The sequence below is a fragment of the Macaca nemestrina genome, chromosome X, assembly GCF_043159975.1.
Source record: "Macaca nemestrina isolate mMacNem1 chromosome X, mMacNem.hap1, whole genome shotgun sequence".
In the NCBI taxonomy this organism is placed as follows: domain Eukaryota; kingdom Metazoa; phylum Chordata; class Mammalia; order Primates; family Cercopithecidae; genus Macaca; species Macaca nemestrina.
In genome coordinates, this window is record NC_092145.1 from 24747733 (window position 1) to 24767239 (window position 19507).

The following is a 19507-nucleotide window of genomic DNA, read 5'->3' on the forward strand; positions in this document are numbered from 1 at the left end:
AACTGTAACAATCCATAAAGCTATAAGGATTCATCTCTAACAGAGACAAAAAGAGGTCAAAAGTTAGGAGTGAAATTAGCCCTAATAAACAACCATTTTCCTCAACCTTTAAGTCACTTGAAAGTGCTTGGCATTGCCCACCTATGTCCAGCTCTTGTTACATAGTTTTTCTCAAAAGATAAAGTTTCTTAAAGACACATATAGTTACTCGTTTGTACTTAAGTTGTATTGTCTATCTGTTCTAAACTGTTATTTATAGCAGTTTATGTGGCCACTGTTTTTCATGGCAACAACATAGTTTCATTGTGGATTAAATAGGCTTCTTCTGGGCTGCTGTAGATCACATTTCTATGCCTATTTATGACACTGTTCCTAGGGGGAGCTATAATTCCCAATTAGAAAAACTATATACATTCTTCTGTACCTTTCAAGTGATTTTGATGCAGGTGGTTCACAAAGAACACACTTTAACAGTTTTAAAGGACTACAACTCTCAATTAAAATTCTAAGCTTATCAAAGAATAAACATCATCTTTTGAAAAACACTTAAAACTCAATAACAATTTCAAATGACGATTGAAAGTGCTTCCCGCAAAATGCTAAGAGCTTAACCGACATGAAAATAAATCTAGAGCCTTCCTCTGTCCCCACAAGCACAAAGCCATTACCCCAAGAGAGATTCTCTAAGACAGTGCATTCTAAACTACAATACCCAGAATGCCCTTCCCCGTCTGAACGCTGGGGACAATCGGAAGGGGAGGGGAAGCATTGTGTGTTTAGAGAAGTAAGTGTCCCGCGACTCCATCTCCCATAATTCTCGGTCTTCACTTGCGTCTCTCCGCCAATGTCTATACGGGAAACTCTCAGGAAGAACAGCCTTCAGCGACCTCAAACTACATTTCCCATGAAGCCATGGGCTCGGGACTCCGGCTTCCCCGGTGACCAGTAGCCAATGGGAGACGCCGCAGTGGGCACCTTGTGGGTGAGAGTCCAGCCTTGGGTCGGAGTGCCGGGTCTAGGCCTGGAGGCGCGAGGCGGGCATTTCGGACGAGAGTGGCGCGGCGTGGGGCGCAGCGAGGGCACTACGCGCCCAGGAGCTGCCGCGCCAACCTGATTTTCCGCAGCTGTTTAAGGACTAGCGCTTCGGTAGCCGGGGAGCTGGAGGTCAGAGAGGCAGAAAGCCCCAGTGGCCGTGGCTGGGGACTGTGGGACTGAGGGGGCCTAGGGAGGAGGGTGCTTCCGGGGCCGCGGTCCTCAGCGCCTAACTCCGCCCAGCTCCGGCTCTGCAGGGGAGGGGGTGTAGGGACTGGGAGTCCGGGGTGGGCTTTTCAGCTCTAGGCGCCAGTTCTCATGAGCCCGGGAGCGCGCTCTCTTTGCTCTTTTTTTTTTTTTTTTTCTTCCAACTCGCCCGCCCCTTTTCTTTTCCCACAACGCCGCCCGCCTGCCCCTGGCGCTGTGCCTCCTCAGAGGTCCGAAGTTGGGGTTCGAGTCCAGGGTTTTGCCTAGGCGGTGACTGGACTTTTAATTCTTACCGCAGGAGTTGGGTGATCTCTTTCCTCTTTTCCCTCAATTTGTATTTCAGGTTTGGGCACATAACCCTCCCTGCGCTACACTCCCCATTTCCTCTGGGGCATGGGAATTCCTGGCCATGCCCAGGGCGTGACTTTTTTTCAAACTTTCTCTTTTTGCCTCCTTAATTGCTCGCCATCTCTTTACTGGCCCCTCAGCCACCTGCCACTTCCCCCACCAGGTCTTTGGAGTGGGAAGGGTTTCCCCTCAATTTCTAGAAGGGATGGGAAGCAAAAGAGGGAAGGAATCTCGCTTTTGAGAAATGTGTGTTTAAGGTTCAGTACAGGGTTCGGATGAGAGTAAAAGGCAAGTTAGACTGGTTATAAAAACCCAGCGCTTTAGGGGTTTCTAGCAAAGACGGACAGCACTAATGTTGACAAACATTTAGGGGGCACACCTTTATTCTACAGAATAAAGTAGACCCTGTGAAACAGACCGTATTAATCATTGTATTATTACAAACGCGTGCAAAAAATGCTAAGGGGGTCAGTGGAAGAGCATACTGATGGGGGTGGTGAGTTCATCTATGGAAGTTCAAGCCTAACCCGGGAAGTGCTGAAGCCCTCATCCTGCTTTCAGGCTTTGTGAAGGAGGTGAATTTTAATTTGGGCTCCAGCGGAGTACAGGGGATTTGAAGTTGTCAAAGAGGAGGGAGAAAATGCTTCCTGCTACTGAGATTGGACTTTGAGAAGGGTAAACAGAAGAGGGAGCACTGTGAGACAGGTGGGCTTGCCTGATTGGAATAAAAGAGATCAGCACAAATATACTGGGAAATAAATAGGGTGAAGAAGATTGGGGTCATAATAACATGACACTTTGAAACATACACATAGTTTGGATATTATTCTGTATCAAATAAAATTGAAGGCAAAAATTAAGATTGGATGATTTTTCTTTTCATCCTAGGGAACCTGATTTGAGATCAATTCTTGGAGAACACAAAGAAGTGTCATGGTATGTTCCAGGTGTGAGTTTAAATCCAAGAAGAAGCTTGTCTTGCAGATGTTTTGTTTGTAGCTATTCTTAGCTACAGTCTGTAGCTGTCAACTTTAATGCCTAGAGACATCAATTTATTTTCTTAAGAAATGCATTTGCTGTCCCCGTGCATCACATTATCTGAGTTGTAGTCATCTCATTGGGTGACAATAATGACTGCTATTTATTGAACACACATAATGTCCTAGTCATCATCATAAATACTTTGTTGCATTATCTTAAGAGAGTTATGAAGTAGATACTATTATTCCTGTTTTTTTTTCCTAGAAGAAAACAGTAAAATGCACAGAAGTTAAACAATCTACTTAAGTCACATAGATTATAAGTTGAGGTTTGAGTATACAGATTTCTGACTCCAAAGCCCATACTCTGTTCAACATGGTTTGCTGCTCCCAATGTTCATTCTTGTTTTTGACTTTCCAGTTGTGGTAAGGAGAGATAGGTATAGTTGATCATCCTGATCAAAACCCAAATGATTCACTTCAGATTTCTATGTCAGAATGTATTTGCTGTAAAGTAGCTGCCAAAACCAAATTAACTGTCATTGCAACTGTAGCTAATTGTGTCTGCCAAAACCATAGTTAGTATGGCTGTTTCTGAATTAGATGATTCTCTTTATGACACATATCATACCTCTAAGCTATTTGAACCTTGATAGTACTTTGGATTTATCTTATTTTAGCATTTTAACAAGTTACCTGGGACACTAGATCTCTTTCATGACCTCTGCCCACGGGAAGTATTGGAGAAACAATGAAGTACAAGGTGTGAACTCTTCCTGGGATCTAGTTGGGGAGTTAGATGTCCACAGTTCTGAGATACTGTAGTGTGTAGTATAACAGAGACAGGTACAAAGTGCTATGGAGGGATAAAGGAAGGTGTGACTTACTGTAAGGGAGACTCAGGGAGAAGGCTTCCTTGCAGAGGTGACATGACAGATAGGTCTTAAAGGATAGTGAGTTTGCCCCAGGCAGGGAAGGAGTGGAGGGGAGGCATTCCAGGTAGAGGAGTCAGTCTGTGAAAGATGTGTGGCTGTGTAAGAGTAGGGCATGTTCATTCAATGTGGAAGAATTCAGCATGGCTGGAGTGCAGATTGTTGAGGAAAAGGGAAGTGTAATGGGTAGGAGAAGAGTCTGGAAAGAGGTTGGGGCTGAGTTGTGAAGAATCTTGATTGCAATCCTAAGTTGGAATGCGCCCCCATAGGTCAGTGGTTATTAAAACGTAGGGCATCTGCCAGTGGTAGTTACATTGTGCTCCCACAAACATTTTAATTTTACTAGTTACATATTCAAATATGTCTTAAAAAACATAAAACTGAACTAAGCCGTCACATCTAAGATTACTTTAGATTTTACTTCATAAAAATAGAAAGTGAACCAGTTTTCAGTTCATTTAAAGACAAATGTTAAGTAATAATAGAACACATTGTGTGTGAATATGGTAAAAATCACTAAGTAATACTCAAATGACTGAAATTTGAGAAGTGCTGCTTGTAGGCCATAAGAAACCATTAACATGTTTCAGAAGAGCACCATGATCAGATTTTTACTTTAAGGACAATGACAGTGGGAAGGATACAGTGGAGGTGGACATGATGAGGCTGCTACTCTGTTCCACAGAGAGACAATAAAGACCCAAGAGTGTTAGGTGAGAGGAGGGAACAGATTCGAGAAACATTTAGGAGGTAAAATTATTAGGACTTGGTGGATGTTAATATTATTATGTCAGTGTTACCAGAATAGTTTTAAAAGTCTGCATGCCTCCCTTGCCTTTTGTCCTTTATATTCTGTGGGGAGCGATAATATTGCCAAAACATGCTATGTTTCTGTGTTCATTAAGATGACAGTGGAAGCTATAGTTACCACTCGAATGGATTTGGATTACACACAAACATCCTTCCCACCTTACTTGGTGTCTTTGAGAGCAGTAGCACAAATATTCAAGGCACTGATTAGGAATATGACTATGATCTGTGACCCTTAGACATGCAAGAAATTCCTCAGCCTTTAAGACTCAGCTCGTATGTCAATACCTCTGTGAAGCCTTCCCAACAGCCCTCGCCCAACATACATGAATGCATGCACAAAGCAATGTTAGGCCTCTGGCTTCCACAGGACCCTGCACTTACCTCTGTCCTAGCCTGTACCACACTGTAGGGTGTCGGTCTGTGGATGTTTCTGTCTTCCCCACTACTAGACTGTAAGCTCCTTGAGGGCAGGGGCGAGGTTTCATTCATCTCCATACCCATAGCATCCAGAACAGCACTTGACACATGGTAGTCACCTAATAAATGATTATTGGGTGAAAAGAATTGGTAAACAGATTTGCATGAATATAACTGGGGACCTTGGTAGCACAAAGTGCCAAATGCTGTGAAAAGACTAGCTGTTTGCTACATTTGCTACTTTTGCTGAAGAAAGCAGTAAATTAAAGTGCCCATAATTTCACTAAAGACCTCCTTTTCCCCTCTTTTCTTCACTGTCCCCTGGTTATCTTACCTTTTTCTTTCTTATCATTTACCTATCCAGACACCTATTCCTTAGCTCTGCCTGTTACTTTGCTGCTCTTGACAGAGTTCATCTTCCTTCTGCCCTGATACTTTGCCAGGAAACATCCCTTCTACCCACCCAAGTCCAGTGCACTCCGTCCTTGACATCACTCTCAAGTTCATCTCCTACTCATAGACTCTGCTACTGGGACTATAAATTGATACAGCTTTTCTGGAGAGCAGTTCATCAATATGTATCAGAAACCTTAATGGAATACAGCTTTTAACCTACCACTTCAACTTCTAGGGCTCTGTGCTGAGGAAACAATCATGATGTTTCGAAAAATTTAATACTCAGTACATCTATCCCAGAGTTGTTTATACTAATAGCAAAAACAACAAAAAAAGAAAAAAAGAACATCTTAAATGTACAGTACTAGCGGTTTGAATGAAATCAATTGTGCATTTATAGAATGGATTACTAAGTAGTCTTGTAAGTTGATTTTACCAAACAATATTTAATGATCTGGAAAATTGTTTATGATATATTAAGAGAAAATCACATCATAAAACTTTCAGTACAGAGTGGCAGATCCCGGTTTAAAAACGTATACATAACACAGACACACACACACACACACACACACATACATCTGTGTAGGCATACATAGGAAAAATCCTGTAATGGTAAACACACAAAAAATATTAATAGGGGTTTGCTACAAATAGTAAGTTTGCATATGACTTCTACTTTTAACCTTTTGCATATTTTTATTTTCTAATCTACAGTATATTTGTTAATTTTTAAAAAGTTATGTTGGCCAGGCACAGTGGCTTACACCTTTAATCCCAGCACTTTGGGAGGCCAGGGCGGGCGGATCACCTTAGGTCAAACATGGGGAAACCCCGTCTCTACTAAAAATACAAAAATGAGCCGGGCATGATGGCATGCGCCTGTAATCCCAGCTACTCGGGAGACTGAGGCAGGAGAATTGCTTCAACCCAAGAGGCGGAGGTTGTAGTGAGCCGAGATTGCACCACCACACTCCAGCCTGGGAGACAGAGTGAGACTCTGTCTCAAAAAAAAAAAAGTTATTTAAAAATGTTTTCCCGGTGTCCACCATCGTCTTAGTTGGGGGCATACCTTCCACCCCCCAACACACATGCATCACTTCTAGCCTGGATTACTGCTGCCTCTAGCCTGCTTCTCTTCTAGTCCACTCTTTACCAATGCTGACAGAATGATTTTTGTAAGTCACAAATCTAAAGCTATCCAGCCTCTCTATAAAATAGTTCGAAGGCTGTCCTTTGTTTTCAGGATAATATCCAAACTTCTTAGACTGGCTGATAAAAACTTTGAAAATCAGCTCCCTGCTTGCTCCTCTAGTATCAGTTTTACCTTCTATGATTTACCTTTTTGGGGGGTCTTTTGCCAGTACCAGGCACATAATAGGTGTTTAATTAATGTTAGCCAATGTTGATGTGGACTGTGTGGATTAGCTATTGTATGCCAGGCAATCTACTGGTATTTAATTCTCAGCAAAAATATTAAATACATAAAATAGTTATTCCTATTTTACAGATGAGGAAAACTAAATACACCAAAGCGAGAAGAAAAGTTATAATAAAGAGCATTTTTTAAAGAGAAAATTTAAAACCTCCTGCCATAACTCTGTTCTCTTTACTTTCCAGCAATCCCTGCTGGTCCTTGTCAGGAAGAAAACAGGCTTTGTACACTCCCTTGGGCAACTTATATGTGACCACAGCATAACAAGAACAGCCACAAACTGACATGATCTCACCCTGTCGTGGTTCACACTGTGCTCATGTACAGAAATCTTTCCTTTGTGTACCTAACACTTCATACAGGAGAGATGGAATAGCTCCAGTTGCTCTGTTTTTCTTTATTTTTTGAAATTCTATGTCATTTGGGATGGGGATGTCAGCAGAGAGGTACAGAAAACTGTGAAATAATTGAATGTACAAGAAACAATGTGTCTCATGGGAGCCAATGTCATTGGTTAATTTATTTTTTTAAATGTCATGTAGATGTATTTTCCAGCAATCTGTCCCCAGGGAAGACCTTGGTTGAATTCAATAGTTAATCCTACTTACAGAATGCAGCCCATGTGTGCACTATATTCTTGCATTGTTAAGTGATTTTAGACATATGTAGTGCATTACCATAATGACATACAATCGAGTGTATGTAGGATATCTGATTTTCTCTACAATAATGTATCAGTGGTCATTCAGAATCCTGAAGTGTAGTCTTCCCTTCGTTTTCCTTACAAATAATACCCGTTGTGCAAAAATGGATGATTTTTAAGGAACAGAAGTCCTAAGCATGAGTCATCTGAATAAAATATTTCTTTATAAGGAATTGTTACTTTTAAATACTCCAGGAAAAAAATCTATGGTTTTCCTGCTACATGATCAAATAAGTTGAACGTAGAAATTACGGGTAGGGTTACACTTCATTCGATGAATGATTGTAGGCTTACTATGTGAAAGCACTTCGTTAGGCAGTGCACTAGATACTCATAAATACCCCTTTTAATGCCTTCTGAACAAAAAGACAAAGAGGGAGAGAGAGAGCAAGCAAGCACACAAGAGTAAGAGCATTCAAGAGCAAATAAAAGAAAAATTTTCACAAGCGGGCCCATCTTATAAATGAAAATTCACCCAGCTGAAAATTGAGATATGTACCTGTGGGGATGTGTTCTTTTTTTTTTTTTTTTCCCTCGGTGAGATATCTAGGCAAAAATGAGCTACCAGATAGCTGATAAGCAAATGATCTACTTCTCTGTTTACAAACAGTGTAAGAGAAGGAACAGTGACTTTCTGTGCTTCCCAACCCTGCACAAGCCTGCTGGTGATGTGAGAGTTATGATTGTGTCAGCTTTTCCAGGGTTTCTGTCTCTGCTGCAGAGATTTGGCAGACACCTCAGACAAATTTTATGTCTCTTAAATCTTCCTCAAGCTAGGCTTGGCTCTTAGATTTATATGTACAAAAAAAGTAAAGTGTTTACCAGTTTGACATTTTTGAAGATCAAAACAGACTTAGTTTAAAAAAAGAAATTAGCATACACCTCAGTTTAGTCAGAAAGACCTAATTGCTTTTTGCTATTTGTTTAAAACAGTCCAGATGTGTACTTTTCAGAAATGGCTACTGATCATATGTCTAAAGATTTATGTTCTATTCCTCAATATTGCTTCCTTTTTTTCTTTCCAACAAAGTGTAAAGTTTTGCTGAAGTCTTAATTTTCCTTTTATTTTATTTTATTTTTTTGCCTTTACTGAAACATAGTATAAAACACTGTAGGATGGAAACATAGTGAAATACATTGGCAATCTAGGAGGAGAAAAAAGATAGTTTTTATTAGCTCTGCTTCACTCCCCTTTTTGGTGCTCTGTTTTTCAGTGGTCTCTTACTCACAAAACGTTGTTCCTTGGCATGATAATGATAGGTGAGTGGAAGAATCGAAGAGCTTTCAGTGACCACACTTTAACAAAGCTGGTCTAAATGCCATGGTAGGCAGAGCACAAACGAATATGGCAGTCATTCAGGAGAATTGAGACACTGTGGAAAATGTTACTTCAGAGAACAACATTGCTTTAGTGGTGAACTGTGAAAGATAAGGATGGAGAAATCCCTAGTAAGGGCCCTTGTCATCTGCTCCAGCTGCTCTTCATTTTTAGCCAGCAACAACTGCTAGTGAGTGTTTCCTGGGATAGAAACTGCCCCACAATAAGCCCCCATAAGGTGTCCTCCTATCAGCTTTTCTTCAGTCAGGTCCTCAAACATACTTCACTAGGATTATTCTGGTCACATACCATTCTAATTTTCACCTTTCAGGAGATTCTGAGTTTGACTTCAAGGAGTACTTTATGTTCAAACTCATTCATTCAATAGACATTTGAGCATATATACAGGACCAGACCCTATGCTAAGCACCAGGACTATAATAATGAATTTGATGTGATGTAATCCCTGCCCTTAAGGAGCTCACAGTCTAATAGGGGAGATAGACACTCAAACCAGTGATTATATTCTGATGTGAAAGGTACCCAAAAGAGAGAGAAGGTGTTCTGGGAATATAGTGGAGGGAATTACAGCTGGGGGTGGACAGCTTAGAGATCAGAGTCTAACTGTGTTGAATCATAAAGGATGCGGGGCATTGCCTAGTCTCTATGTGGACAAAGAGGTGATGGGCAAGGATTCCAAGCAGAGGGACCACCAACACACGCAAGGCAGTCAAATGTGTAAAACTGGATAGTTCAGAAAAAGGTAAGATATTGTGTGTGAACCAATGAAAGTGGGAAAGGGGAACGGGATAAGAGTCTGGGAAGGTATCCTGTGGCTGGTTGGGTGAAGTAAGTCAGCTTGCTAAGAAGTATGGCCATTGTCCTATATGTAGGGATGAGTGAACACAGGGTTTTAAATGGGGGGAGTAACATGATTGCACTGAAGGATGGACTTCGTGGGGTGAAAAACTGAAGACAAACTCCACTTTCTTTTTTTAAAATTTTATTATTTTTATTTTGAAATACTTTCAATTTAGAGAAAAGTTAAAAGAATGGTATAAGGAATATTCTTTAAATAACCATTTGAGAATAAAATTTTAACATGATACTTCATCATTTCTGAATATTTTATTTGAATCTCCTAGAAAAAAAAGAATATTCCATATATAACTACAATACAATCATAGACATCAGGAAATTTTTTTAAAATTTTTCCTTTTTTTAAAATTTTACTTTAAGTTTTAGGATACATGTGCAGAACGTGCAGGTTTGTTACATACGTATACATGTGCCATGGTCAAAGATCTAGAACCAGAAATACCATTTGACCCAAGCAATCCCATTACTGGGTATATATCCAAAGGATTATAAAGTCCACTTTCTAATTTGGCAGTCTTTGAGAGGTTTTACCCTAATCACTTGCCACTATTCAGCAATGCCGTCTCTGTTAGGGTTTCTTTCCATATACAGAGATCACTTTGAACAATTGTTTCCTTCTGCACACAGGACATAACTTCCTGCACTCCTTCACATGTTACTTAGATGAATATTCATTCTTTCCAACTCAAATCAGTGATTCCAGCAGTAATTGAGGTTTGATTATCATGAAGGAAAGAAATCAGTTTTGAAGCACAGCAGCTTCATTTCAAAAACATTCTATGAGGCTTAGTTATTGCTTGCTGAGTCAGCAGGGCTGAGGCACATGCTGGTCCGCTGCCCTTGGGATTTGGGGGAGGAAAAAGGAAAGAGGCTGAAGAGATGTCAGGGAGTGGCTGTTTGAAAAATAAGCAGCAACCAGCATGTTGGAAATCCCTAAACGTCACATCCAGATATGGGAAGTAGATACACGTACCAGATGTACATGAATATAAAACAAACGCATGTTGAAGGGTACCTGTGCCCAAACAAATTGTACCATCTAGCTGGTCAGTTTTAGATCATGTTCTTTCCCTGACTCAGATACTGTAAATGGCTTCCCATTATCCATAGGATGACGTCCAAACTCTTCAGCCTGACCTTTAGTACTGTCTGCAATCTGGCTCCAACCTACCTTTCTAATCTTTATACTTCTGTCTTACAGAACTCTGCTCCAGTCAGTTACCCTTTCAGACACTGCTTTGGCATTCCTTTACTTACCCTGGGAGCCCTCTCAGGGAACGGACTATGTTTTTTTACTTCTTTGAATCCCCCAAAGTGCCTAGCACAGTGTCTTGCATATAGTAGGCCCCCAAGATATATCTGTGACTGTTATTTTTACCCACCCTTCCACCATTGTTTCCAATATCTCTACTATTAACCTAATGCCCTCACTACTGAAGATGGCAACTGAGACACTAGGTAAAAGAGGTTGGTGCTCAACAAATTATCTTTTAACTTTTTAGTTTGAAGTACTTTTAAATATAGAAAAATTGCAAGCATCATACAAGAATTCTTATATACCATTTGCTCAGATTCACCAATTGTTATTATTTTGCCCTATTTGCTTTATACTTTTCTATATAATTATAATTATTTTGTTCTGAAACACTTGTGGTTGAATAAGCCATATCCCTTTCCCCCTCTCCTTTTTCTCAACCATTTATTGTGAAAATATTCAAATATAGAGAAAAGTTAAACGAATTATACAGTGAACACCCAGATACTCACCATTTAGATTCTATAATGAACATTTTGTTGTATTTGCTTTATCACCTATTCATCTATCCATTCCTTTATGCATTTCAGATTAAGTTGCAGACATTAGTACAGTTTGTAAAAATTTTTCAGTATGCATGTCATTAACTAGATGAACAAACTCTTTTGTGCTCTGAAATCAACCAAGTCATCCTGCATTATACCTGCATTTACTGTGTTGCCAAAACTCTAGTCTACCTGTGTATCTTAGATCTGTTTGGCCATGGATCACATGTCTTTTTCATTAACTCTTGGATGACTTTCTATTTCACCTAGTGTTGTGCCAGGTGCACATTCCATAGACACTACTTGATGCTGATGAGCAGAAACAGAGCTAGTGCCAGAGGAAGAATCCTGGTAAAACCAGAATAAACTGGGGAAGGACAGAAGGGAATCTGAGAAGAGGACTACAGATGAATGGGAAAGAAGCCAGGGCTTGAAGAATTGGGGGGAAGCAGGATGCCTTCACTTGCCTGGTACTTCCAGCAGTGCTATATGCTACTTATGAGCTTTTTCTTTAAAAGAATGGGTTCCAGGAAACTAGGGACAACTGCTGCTAAGCAGAGCACATGACAAGTTTCCTTGCTACTCTTTAGGAAACCCCAATTAACGTATTCATGTTGCTTCATGAATATGCTGATTTGCCATAAGATGCAGGTTAGTTTTGGAGAATGTGGGTGGACCACTGAAAACCTTCCAAACTATATCTGTGCTATAACCAAAGAGCACTTAAATTCAGTGAATCCCAGTTTCATTTTTCTTTATAACCTTTCCTTTCTTGTATTGCTTATGAATACAAGGATAGCTCTCATCTATCTTTACTGAGTTGTCATTTTGTGCCAAGTACTATGCGAGATGCTATCAGGTCATTGACACTTTCCAACAGCCCGACAAGGTAGGGACTACTTCCTCCCCATTTTTCAGATAAGAAAACTTGAGACACAGCATGGTTAAGTATCTTGTCCATAAGACAGAATTCAAGAAATTCAGGTCTGCCTGACTCCAGAGCCCAGTTGTCCTAACCATTATACCAAACTGTCAAATGAAATTAAAAAAAAAAGTCAACCTAGTATAAATGCAAGGAAATTTACTTTCACTGTTTTGAATCAGCATGTAATTTATTCACTAAGCAAACCCAATCGAATCAGTGAATTAAGAATTATTCCTTTAATTCTTAGGATATTGTCATAGTAATGGATTCAAATTGCCTGAGTTCGAATCCCAGTACCAGTCAAGTACTGTAAGCAAGTCACTTAGCATCAGTAAGCCTTAGTTTCCTTGCCTATAAAGTGAGGATAAAAGTGTCTACTATAGGAGGATTACTTGAGCCCAGGAGTTCAAGTTTACAGTGAGCTATGATTGTGTCACTGCACTCCAGCCTGCGTGACAGAGCAAGACCCTGTCTCAAAACAAAAAAACAAAACAACAACAACCACAAAAACCATATAGCGTTGTATTGTGAAGATTGATTAAGAAAATTATGTAAAATTTGCCATGTCTGACATGCAATAGAGGCTCAGTCTATACTAGATCACTGTCATTTCTTCCCTCTTCCTTTTATTGGACGACACAACTCATCTGTAGCTTTCACTTGAGGAAAACAAACTATTCCTGAAACATTTTTTTCAGGAGAGACATTCTGAAAAAGAGTATTAGGTTATTTCTGAGGCTGAACAGGGACAGTTACCAACTCTTAAGTGTATTTCTTTAAAAAAAAACTTTTTAAATTTTTATTTATTTATTTATTTATTTATTTATTTAAGAGGTGGGGTCTCACTATCTTGCCCAGGCTAGTCTTGAACTCCTGAGGTTAAGTGATCCTCCCACCTGGGCCTCGCAAAGTGCTAGGATTATTGGTGTGAGCCACCATGCCTGGCCAAGTATATTTCAAAATAAGCTAGAAACATGAATCCTTAAGAGAGTTGGGATGGTCCATCTCTCTGCCTCCTGCAGATTAAGGCTAAATTGTGACTTTATCTGTTTCATCACTAGACTAAATTCCACAATTGGCATAGACTATTAAACCTGGGATATTGGCGATCCCAGCCTGGTAATTTCATGGCAAGCAAGCTGAGGCTAAGAGAGTAGAAGTGACTTAACCAACATCAAACAGTGAAGAAAATTAGGAGACGTCAGTTCTTCTGACTCCTTATCCAGTGTTCATTCTGTGGTTCCCTTGTCGGCTTTCAGACAGGTGAAACCAAGCCTTGCTGTGTGTTCTTTGCAGGAGCTTGAACTGATTAGACTCTTAGGGTTTGGTGCAAGTTTGATCGATTCAGAAAACATGAAACTTTGTTCTGGTTCAAATCAGCTTGCTAGTTTTTGTTGCTTTCAAACTGTTACCATTTCTGTTTTGTTTGGAGGTTAGCAAATTAGTGTTGTCTCTTCCCGTTTAAGTTCATGGTTTAGTTCAAGTTCTTGGTTCTTTGAAATCTTCCACTGGGACTTTTGTTTTTGACAAAAATACTCAGAATCTGGGGTGGCTAGTAACGGAAATTCGTTTGAAAAGATCAATCAGGCTTGGTGACGGCTGCCGAGGAGGAGCTTGGGTGGTTTAGGGAACCATTAGTGCTTACATTCTGGAACTTGAAATCGGGATAATGGAAACAGTGCAATGGTTTTTGGTGTGCTTGTTTGTTTTTATAAGGATGCTCTGATGCTTTCATTGCCCTTCTTGCTAATCTGGGTTGAAACTGCTGCCTCCCACCTCATTGCCTTTTGGGACACTCTGTCAGTCATGTTCCTCATTTTTTGACTGTGAGAAAGAAGCTAACAAAAAAAAAAAATTCATCTTTCCTGTTCCTTTCCCTTTACTTTGAATGGCCCTTCTGAGGAACTTGAGGGATATGAATTTCAAGCTTAAATTTGTGGAGTTTAGTTGCAATGCCCAAAGGCAGAACAGTCCGATTCTGAAATACAGCCTTTGTTCCTTTCTTACCAATGTGGTTTTTGAAGTCTCAAGCAAGCCTCCTTTGCTGAACCTGAAATTGGACTGACACCTTCCTTAGTGGCCAGCCATGCTGCCAGTGAGGCTGTGGTGGAGGGTAACAGGGATGAGGCCTCTGGAGAATTGTATCCCACCTGCCTGACTTTCCGAATGGCAGAGGAAAGTGAGATCTGGTGCTAGGGCTGTCAGTACCTTTTCAGGCTCTTGACTGTTTCTCTAAGCAGTTGGAAGGCTAGGATTGCAGCTTTGATGGTCAGGGGGCCACTCCCAATACCTCAAAAGACAAGCACTTTTTATTATAGTAGGTGAGATTTCGGATGATTTCAGCAAGTATGTTTCTGATTAGAAAGCTCTCACTTTAGATTCATTTTCTCTTTTCTCCACCCCTCCCCTCTTTTTCCCTCCTTCTCCTCTCTTGTCTTTTTCTCCTCCCCTTCCCCCTTTCAGCGGCTCACTTGCTCTTAGCTACCAATTACCTGTTATGTGATTAATATTATCATTTTTCCAATTGGTTTAACATAGATTTTGGATATGTATTATGCTGGCATCTTCAGTAGTAGCAATGACGTTTACAGGGGCAATTAGAAAAAAAGTTTTCTTTCTTCTTACAAGAAGTATGATGGGCACTTGTTTGAGGGCACAGATAGCACTGGATGGGCCAAGAGGAGCTGACATCTGATATCTCTGCTCTATGCCCCACCTTTCTTTTGGCCGCTTCAGATTTGGTTCATGTGGACAAACACACATTTGGGAACCACCATACAGATGGAAATCAGGACATGTGGGATTTGGCCGAACCAAAGATCCCCAAACATTGCCTGGATCATTTAGTGCCCCAGGTGTGGCCACCCCAGGACTTTATGTGCTAAAATTGTGTCCCAGCTGAAGCCAGCTGGTCACTGTATATATAGTATCAAGGCAGCTTGGAGCCTCATAAGGCATGACTTTGGATTTTTACCTTGTGGATTTAGATTTAATCACCTTGAATCCTACCCCAACACACTGGGCAATGATGAGGATATAACAGGCAAATAGAAAGCTTGAACAAAAAGAGATGCTCATTATCTAGTAGTTTGCATTCTAGATGGGACATAATACTAGACCATATGAAGAAAAATGAACTGACTTTCCAGAAAGGAAAAAGAGAATTTAGAGGGATCCAGTCTCTTTAATAAACTTTTGATGTATTATTTTAAAATTTCCTGAAAAAAGTTCCCTGCTGTGGAATTTTAAGAGCAAACAACGATTCTGTCTAATTTAAAAATTGTGAGAATTGAACAGTGTTTTATGAAATTATATTGGTTCTTTCTTTTTATTTGCCTTATGTGATAGAGGTACCTCACTTCAATCATTAAGGCAAGATTTGTTTAGGGCATGGTAGTAATAATCCCATACAATTGTATAGCCCTTTACAATTTACAAAAGGGTTTTCATACCTATTATCTCATTAGCTCTTCACAGCAATCCTGTGAAACAGTCAGGATAGGTACTATTCTCTTCAGTTAACAAATAAAGGGAACTTAGGCTCAAAGAAATTAAGTGACTTGTCCAGAGTCACATAGTTAGAAAGTTGTAGAACTGGAAGCTGAACCCAGGTTTCCTGATACCCGACCCCAGTGCTCCTTTGGTTGTATCATGTTTCCTCCCAGAGACACTGTCTCCTTTTTGTTCCTACCTGTGATTAATTTTAAAATTTGTCTAAAAATGAGCTTTAGTTTAGTGGATGAGCAAAACTGAAGCACTTACATGTAAAGTCCTTTCTTAAGTCACCTATGAAGTGGGTCCTGCACATAGCTCTTGGCATTTCACCTTCATTTTAACTGAACTATTTTTAGGTAGACGTAGATTTGTTTTTCAGTGTTAAATATATGGACAAAAGTTGTGTGATCCACTGATTGTAAGTGTGAAAGCTGCACTTGGGGAATGGGACTAGGGATGAAAAGTTGGCTTAAAATAATTAGCTTCTTGCCTTTGTGTTAAGATATGTCATGTTCAATAGAATTTAATTTCTTTATACTTCCTTTCCTTCCAGCCTTTTAAATACAATTCTTTAGGGAAAATTAGCAAATATTCATTCTGAATGTTGATTTCTCAGGAATAAGGGTAGCCAGAGGAAAGAAAAAGCGAAAGGGTGACTTTCTGTGCCCTATAAGAGTGGGCAAACATTATTTTGTTCGGAGCTGTGAGCTAAGATTTCTTCCAAGGCATGCAAATCGTAAAGTTCTGATTTGTCAACTGCATGCTGTTTCTTTAGGCACTGATGTATGAAATCCCGAACGAATTCTCCAATGAACATACTGCTAATTGCTTCTCCACCTGCTCTCCAACCTCCTCCACCCCACCCCCTCCACTCCCAATTCAGCCTATAAGTGTCCGTCATTGGAGATGGATGGTGACACATGCAGTAATAGCAATTCATAAAAGCCAGTTCCAGCCCTTGTCTTCAAGGCTCCTGGATTTTCCACTGCCTGCTTTTGTGTAAGTGAAGTGGATGGAAGTGCTACTGGCATCAGAATCCTCCTCCCTATGCTCCGTTGCTAAAGCTCAGTTGCTCGGCTGGAGCTGAGCTAAACAGAAGCGTCGGATCTAAGCTGAATTATAGCTATTTTTCTTTTCCCTCAATGGGGTGGGTGGGTTAGGGATAGGGTGTAGTGGGGATTTGGGGTGCTTTGGCTTTTCTTCTTGTGGAGAGAAGAGGGTAAGGAGAGAATAACTCACGATAGGATACAACGTGAAACAGTTCCCTGAAGAGTGTCACAATGTTCCTGGTACAATATACAGGTATAGTATGTTTTGTTTTATCTGAATTTCCCCTTTGTTTCAAAGTGCATTTCTTTCTTTTATTTTTCCTTCAGTTCAACTGTACTGAAGGACAAATAGGGTTCTAATGAGCTAAACAAAATAGCTGCATAAAATATGCCTGCCCCTAGCTATAATGTTTGTAGCAGATTGCTGTATAAGATCTGCGTTTTCTGTTAAACTGGTAGTCCCGATCCCTTAATTGTGCACGCTTCTCTGCTGTATTCTTGTATTGAATTTCTCAAGTCTTATGTCTGCAACTGGTAGTATGTGATATAGCTTAGAGTGTTTGCACAGAGACGGTGCTTTGGAAGCAAAAAGCAATTTTTAAACACTTAGTGTGTTATGTTTCTCTTGAGTTTATTAACTCCTGTATTTGTTAATTGGTTGTATAGATTTGGGATATACTTAAGAGTAGGGAAACTTCAAATAGGAAGCATTCCAGGACACATCTGTTTGGTAAATTTAGTTATGTTTCATTACTGAACTCAAGTTGATGAACATTATATATTATTGTTGTTTGTTTATTCTCCTGATAGAAAAAAAAAGTGCTGGAAACAGCAAACCTACAAATATGAGCCCCAAACCATCTGTTTTGTAAAATATCTTTGGATCAAAAGTGTTTCTTAAGTATTCTCTTAAGCTTTCAGAAACATAATGGTCCATAATGATGAAGAAGATTCTGATCAGGTATGGGCGAATGTTTTTTGAAAGGCTTCTTACACAGCAGTTAGACAGAAAGGTCCCTTGCAAATGAAAAACCCTGAGAAAGTTTCACTTTCTTGCTGCACAAAACAGAAGCTTAGTTCCTACAACCACGTTGTTTTGATAAGTTTGAATATCATTTGTTGTCAAGGACTTTCATCTCCATTGTTGCTTTATTATTCTTAAAATATTGTGCTCCTGCGCTTAACAGCTAAAAGATCATGTTCTATTTTGATGCGTGGTTTGACAGTTGATTTCGCTCCTCATTAATTGGACAGCATGCAGATGATGTGGAGAAGTGAGTGAGTGACAATATTTCAAGGTTACGTTGAAGAGCATACAGTGAACCTTAGTGCCTGGACCAACAGCTGCTGAATTGAATTGTCTGCAATTAAAGCAACAGCAGGTTTGTGTAGTCTCCCTGCAGCCCATTTATTTGAATTTATAGCTTCAGTTTCTTCTTTGAGTATTGGTTGGTTTGTTCTGCTAAGTGTTGGAAACTTGTGCTTGCTGGATGTTTTCTCTACACTCCAATGCATGCTTGACTCTAGAAGAGCCATCTCTGTACATTTTAATTTGAGAAGTTGTTGAGGTTTTTTTTTTATGGTTAAAATCAGAGACTGTCTTATTTTCTCCACTACAAAATTAAATAGATTTAAATGGAAAATATTGCTTTATTCAATAAATAGAGGTTTCTCATGGACCAGTGTTACTGGTTTAAGTTTCTGGCAATGAAAAATGCTGGACTTTGTTATGCTACTGGAATTACTATATCTGGGAAGAACTCTTTGCTAATAAAAATGTTTACATTTTAAAAATGACATTATCTCCTTGCCAGCTCTCAATTCCACAGTGACCTAATGAATAACTTCAAATCTAACTAGGTGGCTTTTATGACTGTATTTTATTTGTATGCTAATAGTGAATACATGTTTAATTCCTTAATGGTTTTACTCTATTAAAAATTACAATTGCAGTATAGTTGTTGGTTACTGAATCAGAGTGGATGTGGTATAAAACATTTAGACAGTGATTTACTATATACTTTCTTAGTTCATTCTCAGTAAGTGTGAGGTCAGTGATGATATGATCTCCATTTTATAGGTAAGAAAACTGAGACTCAGAATGAGTAACTGGCCTGAGGTCTCCATCTAAGTGCAGCCTAAACTTACAGGTTACATTATCTGATTAAAGAATCTGTGCTTTTTCCTCTCTGATATCAGGCTGCCTGTCGGTTGATGGGTGCCAGGTAAATGTGACTTATGCTACTAGAGAAGGAGGATAAATTTGGTCATTTACTAAAAAATGTATTCTTGGATAGGACGCTAGAGATGTTTTCAAAACTATTTTTAATCCAGCATTTATCTGAATATGTGTGTGACTTCAAGATTAATTTTACAGATGTATAAAAAACACTAGTGTTTTGATTAATGTGTACATCAATATGAATGAAAGTAGAGCTTTGTGAAATTTTAGGGAAGCAAAATGTTGTCTATTCCAAAAGGTTAGTATGGAGTATTTTCTTTTTTAAACAAGCTGGTTTGTTTTTATTGTTGTACTGGATGAACTTAAAAGATAAAATGTTGTCTATTCCAAAAGGTTAGTATGGAGTATTTTCTCTTCTAAACAAGCTAGTTTGTTTTTATTTTTATACTGGATGAACTTACAAGATTGTTTCCATGCAAGTATGTATATTTTAAGATATACTGGCTATGAATGTGAAGTGCTGTATGTTTTTGAAATTTGAGTATTTTGTCCAGATCAGCAGAAAAAATATACAGCTAATTCAGGTTCACACTTTT

At 39.4% G+C, this 19507-nt stretch overlaps 1 protein-coding gene across 5 annotated transcripts in view; it reads left to right on the forward strand.

The window, feature by feature from the left end:
- Positions 1–963: 963 nt before the first annotated feature.
- Positions 964–19507, forward strand: part of LOC105481440 (ecto-NOX disulfide-thiol exchanger 2) — a 292902-nt gene continuing 274358 nt past the window's right edge. For 4 of the 5 annotated variants that reach the window (XM_071088930.1, XM_071088933.1, XM_071088932.1 and 1 more), the window contains exons 1-2: positions 989–1164; positions 2476–2523. The gene's annotated coding sequence lies outside the window, so the exon portion shown is untranslated. The other variant, XM_071088931.1, reaches the window with a different exon arrangement.